Raw genomic sequence first — 17,144 nt, forward strand, 5'->3', positions numbered from 1 at the left:
CACACTCCTTGTCCTTGGGTGGATGGTTTCTGAGTCTTGTGTAATGTGAATCCAAATGGACAACTCATAGTGTAGGCTTAAGCAATTTGTCATCACAACTAAATAGATTTTCAATGCATCAGAAAATAGGGCCATCATCCTAATAAGTTAATAGAGAGCAGCATAGTTTATGACAATGGAAGCAACTAGTTTTTTTTTTCTTTTTTTATTGTTAATTAGTTTGTCCATCATACATCCCAAAGAAGGCTTAGAAGATAAACCAATTAATACATAAGAACTTGTTCTCTTCTCTTTTGTCATAAGAAGAAAAAAAATCTCAAGTATACCTATTGTCTTGCCTTTTTCTTTTATATCCCTATTACTTTTTCTCTTTTATCTTTTCTCTAGGTACAGAACAAATAAAGACTCACTCAAATCCAAAAAATACTGATACAAAATTAAAATGCTTCCAACCATGATGGAGTGCTTTTTGTTGATCCAGATCCAGTTGAGGAAGGCATGCTTCTCTGCAAACCCAAGAAATCAAAAACTTCAATCCACATTGTAACATATAGTATCTGTCATGTACCAATAACCCATCCAAATTAACATTATAATATCAATGACCGGAACAAATTGCAACCAATAGCCAAGAAAGTACCCAAAAAGGACTATCCTGAAACAAAATATACCAAGAATTCTAAACTAATTGGTCTCATTGATAACACTCTTCCTGAGGGCTTAAGAGATAACTTTCAGCCCTGCTACCAACAGGGTATATGTGTACCTAGAAAGAAATTCATAGAGATCAAGTGCAACAACCAAGTCCTCATACCTGACCCAGTGAAAGCTAAGTTGAACTTTACATAATTCTACAATCAAGAATCAGATGGATTCCTCATTCTAATCAAGCAAACACAACAATTCAAAATTGAGTCACTGATGCTTAGATGTCTAAACCACAGTAGGCTGATCAAAACAAAGATGTCTAAACCATAGTGGAATTGCTTACTGCCACCAAAAATCTATGCAAATGCCCCTTAGCATATCGGGTTACAAAAGGATAGACAACTGATACAACCAAAATACTGTACTATCTAAATTCCTAAAACATAAGCCATGAAACTTAATTGTGAAATACATGCATAAAGAACCCAACTCTCCAAAGTCTTGGGAGGGGTGGACTAGTATGGACCTAACCTTGGCATTTTTTGCACAAGGTGGCTGCTCTTAAGTCTGAAGCCGTGTTCCCATGCTTGTTAGACCAGTGTTTTACCATTGTATAAGTAATGGGCCCCAAATAGAAAAAAAAAACAGATTAGTGAACTATCCAACAATAATTACTGTAATTTATCTGATCAGAATAACATTAATTAGTGGCATTAAATAGAATTGATGGAAAAACAGGATTCATGTAGGGGAACCCATATAGTTAGGATAAGGCTTCATGATGATGTTTTATTTTATCAGAAACCCAAGAACAAGAACATACTTTCAATGCACTAAAGCAAGAATTAGCAAGAATTTTATATAGTTTTTGTCTGCTCCTATCAATAGAAGTGAAAGTTAAAACTTATTTTGCCAAACCAGGGAAATCATTTGAAGCTGCAATTATGTTCTCAGCATATGTGAAATTGTTAATCACATCGCCCAAATAAGGGCAGATATGGTTGTAACATACCTCAGGTTTAGAAAGACCTGAGAAAGGATCAATTAGCCTTCTTTCTTCCTTGGAACCCTTAAGACCAATACCATGAATTCTAGAGGCCATTCAAGAAGCAGAAGGATCATTGGGTGGAGGTGGAAGAGGGAATCTAATGTTTCAGCCCCACTAGGTGATGGAGCAATGACCAGAGTTTTGGTCTTTCCAGAACCTGAAACAACGCCTGACAAACCAGCAGTTGAAAGCATGCCACTTCCACTGCTTGATTTGTTCTTCACATTTATCCTGATGGCCTCACCCTCCTAAAATTCAAGCATAAAGTAAGTTCACTCCGAAAACCACATCTTATGCCCATGGAAAATAACTGAAGCATACTGAACAAAAGTATCCATACTGGAGACAGAAAATTTTGAAAAGTAAGTGGAAATGAACTTAATGTTAGAATTCTAATTGCAAGGAAGGGATCTCTCTTTCCACATCCAACTGACAATAGAAACTAAATAATAAATGCACAATAAAGAACTCAAGAACAAAAGTGAATATATTCTACAATAGAAAAAACATTGACTTAGATTAAACAATAAGTCATGACAGTAGATAGCTCCTCACCACAAAGAGAGGAAATCTGTTATGGTCTTGTACAAGATCAATAGCAATTTGATAATAAGGACCTTTAATAATAAGGAACAAGAGAAAGAGAAATTTGTTCTTACCACAGAAAGGGTAGCATATTGGGTCCTCACAAGATAAAGTTGTAGAGGTGTCTCAACTGACTCCAAACTAAGAGCAGACAGTCAGTGGCTAGTCATGCTCCTAGAAGGTTGCGTGTAAATGCAACATGAATAGATATCACCACACACAAATTTTGATGGATTTGCCTTGACAATCCAGATCCATCCAGTATAGGTGGGATTTGGATTTTCAATGACCACCTTGACAACATAATTGTTAGTTTCTAGTTGCAAAAACTAGGGTTTCAAGAGAAAGAAAGAAAGAAGAAGAGAAGAATAAGAGAGTAATGTGTCGAGAGGTGTGGTTGGGATCAATTGGAGTTTCTACAGGCTTACACCCTAATTTCCCAACCTCGTGAAGCAAATCAAGTACATATTTCCCTTGTGACAGAAAAATCTCCTTCTCGGATCTTGCAACTTCAATGCCAAGAAAGTATCAAAGATCACCAAGGTCCTAATCTCAAATTCAGAAGTAAGGAATGACTTTAACTGGGAGATACCTGTGATATCATCACCTGACACAACAATGTCATCAACATATACTGTCAATATTGTTATTCTACCATCAACTCTTCTAATAAATAACGTGTAGTCAGTCTGAGATTCAAAAAAACCAATCTTTAAGATGGCATTCCTGAACCTGTCAAACCATGCTCTTGGAGAATTTTTTAGCCCATACAAAGACTTCTTCAAGCGGCACACTTTACCATCACTGTTAGGACTTACCCCCACGTGGTAAGCCCATATACACTTCCTCTCGTAAGTTCCCTTTAAGGAAAGCATTTTTTACATCCATTTAGTAAAAGGGCCACAACTAACGGACGGCAAGAGACATGACCACACGAATAGAGTTCATTTTAGCAACTAGAGCAAAGGTTTCCATTTAATCAATAACATAAGTTTAAACCCACTTACGCCCAACAAAAATCTTATCTTTAGGGCAGGGAACAACCTCCCAAGTCTAGTTCTTTATTAGGGCCTCCATTTCTTGGTTCATAGCTTTCTTCCACTGGGGCACCGCATTGCCTCTGTAACACTACGAGGGATGGAAATAGAAGAGATAGCAGAAATATAAGCACAATAGAAAGGTGAGAGAGCATCATAAGACACATAGTTAATGATAGGATACTTGTTACATATCCTCCTGCCTTTTCGAATGGAAATAGGAAGATCAAGGTCATAATCAATAATAGGATTGTTAGGAGGCTCAAGATTACCTGAGTTTGAAAAATTAGATTGTGATGGGCATTCTGCTTCAGGAGCCACCCTCTTTCTGGTCTGATAAAAAATTACTACCAGGACCAAGGTCGATACACAGGAGGAGGAGGAGAAAGAATAGAGGTAGGAACAGATGAAGGAATAGAGGTAGGAACAAAAAGGCAGGAGGGAGTCTGATCTTCACTTACATTCTCCCCCTGAAGAGGACGAGATGACTGGAAAAAGGAAGAGGATTCCGAAAAAGTAACATCCTTAGAAACATATCTCTTGCCAGAGAGAGCATCAAAGCATCTATAGCCTTTCTAGACTAGAGAGTAACCAAGGAATACACACTTAATTGATTTATGATCAAACTTGCGCCAGGAAGGACTCATATCATGAATAAAACAAACATAATCAAAGACCTCAAGGGGTAGATTAAAAGAAGATTTATCAAGAAAGAGTAGTTGATGAGAAGAATAAACGTTAAAGGACCCTTGATGGGAGTCTGTTAATAAGATATACAGTTGTCTCAACAACACCCCAAAAACGAGTTAGAACATGAGTTTGGAACAATAAGCCTCGAGCAACTTCAACCACATGCCTATTTTTTATTTCAGCCACCTCCATTTTGTTGTGAAGTATGGCTACATGAACTTTGGTGAATAGTGCCCCTGTCTTCAAGAAATCTATGCAAGTGATGTTCAAAGTATTCATTGGCATTGTCAAATCTTATTATTTTAACTATTTTCTCAAACTGTGTCTCGACCATATTCATTAAGTTTTGAACAATCATAGGAACTTCATCTCTACCTTTCATCAAATAAAGCCATGTATACCAACTGTAGTCATCAATAAAGAGAATGAAATTATACCCCCCATACAGGTGATAGCGTATGAGCCCAAACATCAGAATGGATCAAGTGGAAAGCAATTTACTCATTGCAGAATATGTGTTTTTACATTGTTTGGATAAATGACAAACTTCACATTCAAAATTCAATTTGGACACAAAATCAAACAAGTTTGGAAACAAAAACTTGACAGAATTGGCAGACATATGACCAAGGCGACAATGTGTATATATACACATTCCACCCAATATTTGCCTTACAATCTTACAAAAGAACACAGAAACATTGTTCTCTGTTAGCCCCTTGCTTTGCTAGCTGATCCGCAAGCCCATTTGCTACTCTTGGAGTCCACTAAACTAATAATTGTATACCTTTTGTGATGTGCTTAATTTTCTTGATCTCATTTCTGAATACCCATGGAGTCTTTCCACCATGTTTTAGACAGCTTATAATCACTTAAGAGTTGCCTTCAACAACCAACTTTCTCACACCTATTTCCCTGGCTTTTTGTATTCCGAAAACCATTGCTTTTAGTTCAACTATAATGGAGTCCCCCCACCCAACAAGGCCGAAAAAGAGCCTCACTACACTCCCCGTGTCATCTCTAATAACCCCACCAATTCCAGCCATGCTTGGATTTCCAAAGCTGCTCCAATCAAAATTTAAATTGAGGAAGCCAGATTTAGTTGGCTCCCAACTCTTTACTGCCTTCTTTTTGCAGATGGCAAGGATACAACAGTCCTCCAATTTTTTAAAATATAATCCACAATAAAATCTAAGAATGAGTCCATCGATTTTACCCATGAGATCACCTTTAACATAATCCTTTCTATCAATATTTTCTTGCACCTTTTCTTCCCCTTAAAAATTATCAGATTTCTTTCTTCCAATAACATCCGAAGTATTGCTGCCCGTGTGCATCTCCATAGAGTTTTTCCTCTTCCTTTTGGCCACCTGAAAGTGGAGGCTTCAAACAGTCTTGCCAAGCTCACCGGGGTGTCCCACCTGTATCCAAAGATAGAAAAAAACAAATCCCAGATGCTACTAGCTACAAGACAGTAAACAGAAATATGAAGAGCAGTTTCACCATTAGATTCACACAAACAACACCAATTTGATGAAAGGCACCAGCCAGGCCTCTTCCTTTGCATCAAATCATAGGTGCTAAATGCACCATGGTAAACCTCCCAGCAAAAAGCACCCACTTAAGGGGAATAGGGCGACACCAGTCTTCTCAGACTGGAAATTGGACCCCAAGTTGAAAAGATGTCAAGGTTTTGAAGAAAGACGCACAATTAAAAGCTCTAAGAGGATTAGGAATCCAGATTCTAGTATCTTGCTTAGCATGATCAATAAAAACCCCATCAAGCAGCTGAATGATAGAAGACACCAAATCCAACTCCGAGTCTCGCACATTTCTGCGGAGACCCAGATTCCAAGCAAAACCAAATTGTGATGGAGAAGGGGACAGGAAATCAACAATTGATTTTCCCTTAAGGCAGGACAAGGCATAAATTGAAGAGAATAAGGTCTTTAGAGAAGAATCACACACCCATACATCTTCCCAAAATTTAACTTTGTTACCTGAGTTGAGATCAAACCTGACATGATTGACAAACAATGGAAGGAGTTTGTGAATTGCTTTCCATGGTGATGCACTAGAAACCCCACAAGACACTCCAGCATCCCATCCATTTTCGGAGAACCCATGAATACTAGTCACAATCTTGTGCCACAGTCTGTCAGTTTCTTGTGGGTACCTCATAACCACTTTCCTAGTAGAGCCTCATTCTTTTTCTTCAACCTTCCTAAGCCCAATCCTCCACATTCTTTCCTCCTAGGTACTAGCTTCCATCTTACTAAATGATCTTTCTTCTTCTCACCCGGTTCCCACAAAAAGTCCCTCATTATTCTCTCTAGTTTCTTTCCCACCGCTTGAGGCATGCTAAACACCGAGAGGTAGTATACTAGCAGGTTCGCTAGGGTAAACTTAATGAGAGTGATCCTTCCCCCCAAAGAAATATAGTTCCTCTTCCATGCAGCGTGTTTCTTTTCAAACCTTTTCACGATTGGATTCCAAAAACCTACACTTCTGGGATTTGCACCAAAGGGAAGACCTAAATACTTTAGTGGCCAATCACTTCTTAAGCAACCTAGCTCCTTAACCCACACATTAACATCTTCTTGTGTTAAATTGATCCCCGCCTCCTGACTCTTATTAAGGTTCACTCTCAGATTTGTAACTTTTTCAAAGAGTTTTACCAGCATTCTCAGGTTTCTTGCACCTAACACATCACCATCCTCACAAAAAATAATGATATCGTTCGCAAATTGTAGATGAGTTAGCACTACTCTCTCCCTTCCTATTTTCCAACCCTTTAAAAAACCAATCTCCTTTGCCTTCGAAATCAATCTGCTAAAGACCTCAGCTGGAATGGTGAAGAGGAAAGGGGATAAGGGGTCCCCTTGTCTCACTCCTCTTAGGGCACCAAAGAAATCCTTGGTTGCAACATTAACCAACATAGAGAAGTGAGAAGATTGCAGGCAACCTTTAATCCATTTACACCATCTTGCACCAAAACCACACTTCCTTAATGCTTCAATTAAGAACTCCCAATCCACCAAATCATAGGCTTTCTCTAGGTCCAGTTTACACACAATGCCCTTCCTTTCTGCCATCTTGAAATCCTCCACACACTCATTGGCAATGAGTATTTGATCTGATATTTGTCTATCTAGGATAAAAGCCCCTTGGAATTGAGAAATGATTGATGGGAGGGCCTTTTTTAACCGAAGAGAGAAGACTTTTGCAAGTATTTTGTACTAGTTTGTCACCAAACCGATTGGTCTAAAGTCCTTAGGGTGGCAAGCACCAGATTTCTTAGGAGCCAACGCAATAAAAGTGGCATTTACCCCTTTACTGACACTCCCCCACTCGTAAAACTCCTCAAAGACTCGCATTAGATCATCCTTTAGCCATTCCCAACAATCCTGGTAGAAAGCCATAGTGAATCCATCGGGCCTGGGAAATTTAGAGCGATCCATAGAAAAAATTACTTCCTTCACCTCATCTAATTCAAAATCTCTCTAGGCTCCTACTAACGGCATCTTCAAGGACTAACCAATCTAAACCCCCCAGCTTCCATCTTCCTGAGATAGGCCTTCTTAAGATTGATTAAAAATGATCCACCAAAACCTCTACAATCTCATCATGATTAGTTATTGTACGATCCTCCACTTCTAACATAGAAATCAGATTCTTCCTTCTTCTCCCATTCGCCACCATGTGAAAATATTTTGTGTTCCCATCCTCTTCTTTAGTCCACCGCACCCTTGATTTCTGTCTCCAGGTCATTTCTTCTGTAAGGAGCAAGGTTCAAAATTTCGTCATGTATCGGCCAATACGTACCGTATCTTAAGGCTTCTGACATGGGGAATGGTTCAAAACAATCATACCATTCCTTTTCATCGTGTCGAAGGTGTATCGACGCCGTATCAGTGTTGTATCGGTGAGTTTCGATCGTGTATCAGCTGATGCGCAACCAAGACGGTAGCATATCGACCAATACACAACGATTTTATTGTTGTTAAAACACAAATAGAAGTTATTTCGAAAGAGGGCTTCTAAACCCATTAAGGAAGCCCTCTTTCTTTCCCAAACCTACAAAAAGCCTTTTAACCTTTCTAAAGACTCAAATCTTGTAAAAATTTGCCAAAAACATTTATAAATTTGCAAGATGCCAAGATAGTTGAACACCTCTATGTTTTAAAACATTGAATCGTTGATATTTTTTTTAATTTTAGTTTACTTTTAGAATAAAACATGCAAAATAATTATTTCATCTATTATGTCCATAAATCCATTCAATTTTTTGTTACATATTTACTTTTCTTAATTTCATTTTAATTTTTAGAATAAAACATGCAAAATAATTATTTGAATAAAAATAAATAATTATTTAGTTTTTAGAAAATTAGAATAAAACATGCAAAATAATATCTTGACCTATTATGTCCATAATTAGATAGTACGTTTCTGTTACCGACTTCTCGTTTATTGATTATAATATGTTTTTTCACAAAACCCAGTAAAGCGTGCTATTTTTATGCATAAATAGCTCATTTATGTCTTATATTTAGTGATATTGATGTTTATTTATGATTTATTAGAGTATTTATAGCATTTCCATGTGTATCTTAATTTTTCGTCTGTATCCATGTTTATCCAAGGTGTACCCCGATCCGTCTCTTAAATTTGCCTTTCCGATACTTGGAACCTTGCTAAGGAGTGTGGATTCCAAATCTTTTCTTAAATTAAACCTCTCGTCTCTTTCCCCTACAGCCAAAGAACCTGATTCCTCCTTATTTATTTCTTCAATTCTGTTTATCAAACTCACCTTCCTCTCTTCTAATCTCCCAAATTCATTAAAATTCCATTCCTTGATTTTTACTTTTAAATTCTGAAGCTTCCTACGGAATCTAATCCCTTCCCACACAGCATGGGGGTTATCCTCCTTCCACTACTCAATCTTTCGCAAAAACTCTGGGATCGTTAACCACATGTTTTCAAACCTAAAAGGTGACGACCCCACCCCGTCAATCCCTTGTCCAATACATATTGGCCAGTAATCTGAGGTGACCCTAGTTAGTGTCCTACCCACCATGTTACTCTAATGATCCTTCCAATCCCAAGACACAAGAAACCTATCCAACTTTGAGCACATTGGATTCTCCTGACAATTAGTCCAAGTATATTTGTGTTGTCTAATCCCAACTTCCTTCAATTCAAAGTGTCTATAAAATTATTGAATCTTTTTGTGCTGGTGGTGATCTTTGTCTCGAACTATTCGATTCAGCAGTATGTCTGATCACATTAAACCCCCCCCCCCCAAGCACCATGGGCCTTGCCACAAACCTCTCACATTACCAGTTCTTCCCACATCTCATTTCTTTCCCTATACGAATTAGGCCCATATACGTTGGTCAACACCCAGTTAAAATTGTCATGCAGATTTTTTAGGTTTATTGACACTGAAAACCTACCTATTAATTCCTTCACACACTCCACCACATTCCCATTCCACATAGTGACTATTCCACCTGAAGCTCCGCACGATGGGGCCATGGCCCATCCAATATTTCTGCCTCCCTAGACACTCTTTACCCACCTTCTATCAACCTCTTGTGCCTTAGACTCTTGGAGCATCACCACATCTGGCTTGTTTCTTCTTAACACTTCCTTTATGAGTCTTCTCTTTGCTACCCTCCCCAGTCCTCTAACATTGCAACTTATAATCTTCATTTCACCACCACATCATTTAACCCTGCTTTATCTTTTAACTTCAGCCTCTCCTTCCATCTATCCCACCATCCCTCCCCCTCCTACCCTACCCTCCTCTCTGTTTTTTCAGCTCCCTTACCTGCCTCTTCCCTGGCTTTCCTCCTTCAGACAACTCCTTCTTATGAGTCTTGTCCAAGCCTAACCGCGAAATTTTCAGCCCCATCTTCTCAGCCATCTCCTTAACATAATTTTCTCATCAAATTCACCCTCCCCATGATCCTCAACTTATTTCCCTCTACCTTCCACCACCCTTGTTATCCTACCATCATTTTCTCTGCTCTCCCCTACAATATCAGTTGTTGCTACCTCCCCCACCACATCACTTGCTACCCCAACAGTCTGGTCACCTTCCCCCACCACATCACCTGCTACCCTGACAATCTGGCCACCTTCAGTATTATGGGGCTCTCTGCGAAGTCGGTACTCATTAGTAGCGAAAACTGAAATTACACAATTACCTTGGATACCTGGATCACCTGGGTTGGATGTAGGAAGGCTCAGAGAGGGCACAACGATGGCGTTCCCGGTTCCCGACTCAGTGGGAGTTGCTGGTTGGTGGTCAACAACTTTCTAAATCATATGGCCTTGGCCTGGGTCTGGCACCTTGACCTTGCTTGGCATGTCAGGGTTTATCTCCTGGCTCGCCTCACTCATCCCTATCAATGTTCCCTGGCACTGTCTATGGCTCTAGGTTGGATCCTTCTCCTCTGGCAGCAGATTTTCTACAATGTTCGATGCCCTTATGTCCACCAATGGTTTCAGACTAGACTGAAACTAAGAGGCTTGATCTTCCAGATTAAGATTGAAGAGGGCTTCCATGTCACCCGGCTCCAAAAAATGGTTGTTTCCGCCAATGGAGTTTTCTTCCGAATCACATATCTCAGATTCAAACTCCGAGTCGCACCAATCTAACTCGCTTTCTGCCTGTGTCTCATTTCCCCGCCTAGAGAATCTTGGATTACGGCACCCTGCCGCCCTCTTTTGCCGCAGGTTCCAACTCAAATCGCACCGAAACTGTACACTTTTCGATTTCAAGGGTGTTGAAGATGATGATAGACCATTGAGGTTGTCTATCAGTGGATCATCGGGTTGCCTCACGTGATGACTTAATAAGCCATGCGTCGCCCAACTGGCCTTTTGGTGGGCCAGTGATTCAGTGTTAGACCTGGCTCGAACCGCCAGCTCACCTACAATCCGCCACTCCTTTGCCTTACTACCTTGTGGGACCACACCACTTGCAACACCTGCCTCATTTAATAATATCTCCTTAAACGAGGAGTCTTCCGCCTCTCCAACCCCAATTTTCGAGCAAACCTCTTTTTCTGGAATCCGAAGCTTCGAGAGTTTTGGCTCTTTATCTTACTTAGAGTTACACGTCACACCCTGTTTTTTACACAAGCGTCTTGTGGCATCTCTGTCGCCAGCACATGTCACCACCCTGCTATGTCACCACCTTCTTCAACTTTCGACCTCTCATTCCACAGAGTTGCTTCCAGTTCTGACACAACCCAAACTTTGCTCCACATGCCCTCAACTAGCAATTCGATATATTGTGGGGCAGCATTTGGCTTCACTCCTGCAATTCTCAGCCCTACAGCCTTCAGATCCGATATCTTGTAGGAGATGAGAACTCCACCCAATGCAGTTGCGATTTTCTCCAATAAACATTTACGCCATAGATTGAAAAGTAGGCCTACCAATTTCAATCGAAAGTCTCCATTGTTGAAAGTCTTCGAATTACAGGAGGGACACCATTTCTCCACCATTACAGTGCCCTCATTGGTTTGAACTGTAGTGAAGTCAATGTCTTCCACACCCACATCGAGCATCGCCTTATTCTCGTCAAACAGCATAAGAACAAAAGACTCATTTTCTCTTTGAAACAAGACTTAATCTGGCTTGACAATTCATGCTCTAAAGATCCATCCAGGAGGTAGACTCCATCCACTTCATGCCCACTTTCAATCGTCTTCCCCGTGTTCAGGTCTTGAAAAACACAATGGGTGGGAAAAAATGTCACTGAGCAATTGTGGAATTTTGTTAGAGAACTAACAAACAATTTTTTTTTTTTTTTTTTGTAGCTGGGGCACATGTACAACGGAATCAAGAGAAAGGTTATTAGTGATTCTGACTTCACCCTGACCCGAGATTGGGGTCTGAGATCCATCAATAATAGTAATCTTGTCCTTCCCTGGGATTAACTTACATGAGGTAAAATGTGAAGGCATATCAGTCATATGGGCACTAACCCCAGAGTCTACAATCCATGGGCTAAAGAAGGTGGAACAAGCAAATGCAGTACCTGTCTTAGCATATGAACTTGATGGATTACTAAGTCCAGAACCAGATGCGAAGGATGTACCACCCTTCTCTAACTGCAATAATATATTCCTGAGTTTGTCCATCAAAACAGAGGAGTCAAGCATATCCGAGGGTTGAGCATAATTACCAACTGTAGCCAAGTGAACATTGCCCTTCTTCCCGGTTTTATACTGCTTCGGTTTTATATGAGGATTGAGTTTCCAACACCTTTCTTTAGTGTGTAAGCAGTACTCACAAATAACATCATTGACCTTCTCTGCAATGGGATGTTTGCTAGTATTTTACTTGAGTCAAGATGACATAAAGGCAAAATGATCACTCACTAAGGATTGCATCATGGCGGTTCTTCGGCTTTCTTCCCCTTGTACAAGAAAGTAAGCAGTAGCAAGAGAGACAACGCCTGCACTAAGAATGTGTTGCCTGGTGAAATCAAACTATGGGTTCAAGCCAACTAAAAAATCAAAGACTCTATTCTCCCCTATGTACTTCAAATACTGCTCGCCATCTTTAGGGTCCTCCAAACTAGAGCTTTCAAGTGATCCATTTCTTCCTAGATAGACTATAGAGAAGAGAAATACATAGCAACAAATCTCTCCCCCTGATGCATTCTACAAGCTTCCCTCCGAAGTTGATACACTCTAGTAGTATTGTTAACTTGGGAATAAATATCAACTACCCTATCCTAGATATCCTTGGTAGATGGAAGAAACATGTAATTTGGACAATATGAGGTTGCATTGAGCAAATCAACCATGACATAACAAGGGAGTTGCCCTGTTCCCACCATGCAAATTTCGGGTCTTCAAGACTCAGCTTCACTTCCCTTCTTGTGATGAATCCCAGTTTACCCCTCCCAGTAATGGTAAGTTTAGTAGACTAAGACCACTCTATAAATTAGTTCCATCCAATTTAACAATAGTTATCATACCATTGGAAATATCTGCAGTTCCCAGGAGCACGCCGTGAGCCATCTGAAAATCCTTAGATGATTCTATATTCTAACAAGACACCTTTTCACCAACCAAAAAGGACCCCCAACACTTTAACCATCAACTACCCTATCCTAGATATCCTTGGTAGATGGAAGAAACATGTAATTTGGGCAATATGGAGTTGCATTGAGCAAATCAACCATGACATAACAAGGGAGTTTCCCTATTCCTACCTTGCAAATTTCGGGTCTTCAAGACTCGACTTCACTTCCCTTCCTGTGATGAATCTCAATTTACCCCTCCCATTAATGGTAAGTTTAGCATAATGAGACCACTCTAAAAAATTAGTTCCATCCAATTTAACAGTAGTTATCATACCACTGGAAATATCCGCAATTCCCGGGAGCCATCTAAAAATCCTAAGATGATTCCATATTCTAACAAGACACCTTTTCACCAACCAAAAATGACCCCCAACACTTTAACCGAGGTTCCAAACCCCAAAACTAGGTTAACACTTGGTTAAGAACCAAAGGAAGACCCAAAAAACTAGGTTGGTGACAAAATAGAGAGAGAAAAAAATCACACAGTGCTCAAAAAATTACGAGACAACTTCCTATCAATCCCAATTTGAAAAATGACCTGAAAGGTCTAGGTTTTACAACAAAAAAAAAAATCACTAAACCTGCTGTATATGGCTTGACATCATATTTGGAATTTCAATGATTTTTTCCTTAAGAAATCCACCAAAAATCATAGAAGCTTCACACAATGACAAAGGTCATACCAATTTTTTTCTAAAATCAGGGCGAATCAAACTGTGCTTGTTCCATAGACTGTCGCCAACACCTGTACAGACTGCTGACGTCATCCAACAGTGGGTTGACGTCAGCAGTCCGCCTCTAGGTAGAAGATCAGTAGAGGATCAACTCCCAAATGCTTCTACTCACTATGATACCAAGTTACAGAAACTATGGTTTCAAGAGAGAGAAAGAAAGAAGAAGAAGAAAGCAATGTGTCGAGAGGCGTGTGTTGTTCACTGTTCACACCCTCAAAAGTTTACTTTATAATTTGAAAAATTAATAATAATAATAATTACAAGAAGGCCCCTATCTGGTTGCCCAAATACTGAGAGAATATAAGAAAGGAGAAAAAGACAAAAAGCACCCATGTCTAACCATTCTCAACATTTCTTGCACTGATCCAGGGATTGAAGCTAGTTATTTAATGGGATGAAGTCAATGGACTAAGCTGACCATGGAGAGGGATTGCCAAGTGGTATTAAATTAAACTAGTTTCTACAAGAGCATATGGTCTTTAGGCTATTAAGTTCTTGCTTATGCAGGCAAAGGTTTTGGTTTCCAATCTAAATTGCTCATTCAGATGAGCACCTAGATCGGATAATAGTGCTGCAGATGCATTAGGAAGAGAAGGGGGTGATAAGGGACGAAATCTTAGCTTGGGGAAACCAAGCCCAGGGGCCAAAAAGGTCTTGTTTTAGGGACTGTACTGATTGGAGCATCATCCTAGCGCTGTTGTACCTATTCCCCATTTCCTGTTTATGAAGAGAGGGGCTATTCTTCTCATTAATAAAAGATTATTTGTCACTAATTATCAAAAAAGAGCAAATCATGACATTAGGCCATCCCCACCAGTGTGGATCTAGCAGCATGAATCCCATGTCTCCATTTTGCTGTATCCAGGAATATCTTCTTTTGAAGAGAGAAAGTAAAATCTGTTGTCAGAACCTGAACCAAGATTAAATATTGACCTTTCCTTCTCCTTGCTAGAATTTTCAACTTGCATGAAATAACTCCTGACTGGTACATGCACTTACCTCCATCTCACATGGCCAAACCACCGCTGTCAAATTGTCCTTATCAGTAATCGGTGCTACACCTAAGTCACCTTGAAATACTTATTTATGAATCTCACAAAGTTGAAGGCGGGAGGGCATTGAAAGGTGGTGAAGAGATGGATGAATAAAAGGGGAGACAACCCATGGGAGTTCAGATAATCCTCGGGCAATGTCTTATTTGATAGAAAAATAAGAGAGAAACAGAAAGTTCAGGGAAAGTTCTTAAATTTCTGTATCTCTCTTATTTTTTATCAAACAAAACACAGCCTTAGGGAAGCAAGATTCATTACTGATTGGCTAACTACTTATTTAAGATGGGTAAGAAATATAAACAAACAGACATGAACATAATTGTACATAATAATTTTTATATGGGAGAAAACAGTTCAAAACTTGAACTTTCTGAACTTTTGTGTTGTTGTATTTTTAGACCGTGGGGGTATTTTAGGATGTGTAAATTGCAACTTTAGTTTAGCCAGATGGCAGATTCTGATATTCAACCATAATTTAGCTCATGGAAGCTTAATGCTGCTGTCCTTCCAACCAAGTGCTATTCTATGACAAATTATGTAAACAATTGACTCTTCTCGCACTGTGTTCAACTAACATTGTAATGCATCCATCAATAGATCAAACCTACAATTTGTTATGAGATTTAAACCAGTCATGTCCTAAACAAGTTTATTAGTGATCATACTCAAGGACTCCAAAAATTTAGTTACATTACATTCCATAGCTAATTACTCATAAGTGCAAATGGAGAGTTTTGATTTGAATTTTAAGTCAATGAACATTTATCTTCTCTTGAGCCCCTAAATTCTTAATCGGTTCCTTCCTGCTAATTCCAGCATCTACTTTTACACATAAAACAAGATGTCCATTTTTCTTGGGTCATGGAATGCATCAAAACAAGATGTCTATTTTTACGTATTAGGTGATCATCTGTTCATTTTACCTTCTATCTGTGATTAACAGCAGGATGAATATCGATACGACTATCACTGCTTGTCTCTCCTAACTCCTTCTCATGCTCTCTCCTATACGTACTTCTCGTGATCCGACAGTGCAATATTGAAATCAAATGCTTCATTCCTCTCAGTAAATCTCAACCCAATGAAAGCATGCTTGCTCCACCCATCCTCTATCTTCAGCACGAAGTAACGGGACGAATCAAGGACAGTTTCAACTGAATGTGCCCTCTGCCCTGGTATGACAAAGCAGGCAGAAAAGAGCTCGCCCGAGTTGGGATCAACCAGGCGGATTTCGCATCGCTCATTACACGAAACAACGCGGAGACGTCCAGACCAGATCTTATCCGATTGTAGCCACTCTCCACATTTGCAACCACCACTCGTGCTCCGTGGGGGGATTTTGTTGACGGAGACCTCACGAACGACCAAAAGGGTGTAGTGGTGTGCTCAAACACCTCCTCTTCCTCGATTGATATGGTTATTCCTTTAGTGCAATGTGCAGGGTTTGAGTAGAGTAAATGGATAACAGCAGGTCCAAAAATTTAGAGGACCGAGTACTGACGAAATGATGAAGAAAAACGGAGATGATTTAGATCAGACTGAACTACAGAACACTTACGAGTAACTCATGGATGAACAAAAACCTCGCTGAGAATAAAACTGGACCAGATAAAAGTGAAAATTGCAGGATTTTTATGGGAAATTGAGAGGGGACAACATGGTTGCAGTCTTGCAGATTGAAGCGATTGCAGACATCTTCAAGGTTGGGTTGAGTGTATGCAAAATTTAGAGTATCTTACGTGCAGCACCTTGCGCTGTCCCCACTGAGTCCAACACATCAAGACTCTACTATTCAAGATTGCCCCTTGCATTGCTAAATTGGCTTCAGTCGGTGCAAACTCTATTCAAACACCGTTCAAACAGCCTTTGCAGCCTTTCATCGGAAACATCTCCATATTTATATCTTTTATGTTTCATAGGGAGATATTCTCAATGTAAGGCTATAAAGACTGTTCGAATGGAACTTGCACTGACCGAATCCTGTTTCTTGCATTGCTGTAACACGTAATCGGATTCAGTCAGTGCAAGGTCAGTTCCAACACCTTTATACCCTTGCCTTGCATTGGGAATATCTTCCCATGAAATAAAACAAAGAAGTACGGAGATGTTCCCAATGTAAGGCTGTAAAGGCTGTTTGAACGGATTTTGCATTGACTTAAGTCAGCGAATTCACATAAGCGGAATTGGGATCTACTCCACCGTACATTGGGAACATCTCCCGTAAACAATAATACA

General features: G+C 39.7%; 1 pseudogene; it reads right to left on the reverse strand.

Moving 5' to 3' along the window:
- Window positions 1-437: 437 nt before the first annotated feature.
- Window positions 438-16,902, reverse strand: LOC148878777 (uncharacterized protein At1g03900-like; annotated as a pseudogene).
- Window positions 16,903-17,144: the final 242 nt, after the last annotated feature.

Source organism: Nelumbo lutea, chromosome 1 (assembly GCF_056320005.1).
Source record: "Nelumbo lutea isolate HS-2025 chromosome 1, American lotus-T2T, whole genome shotgun sequence".
Taxonomy (NCBI): Eukaryota; Viridiplantae; Streptophyta; class Magnoliopsida; order Proteales; family Nelumbonaceae; genus Nelumbo; species Nelumbo lutea.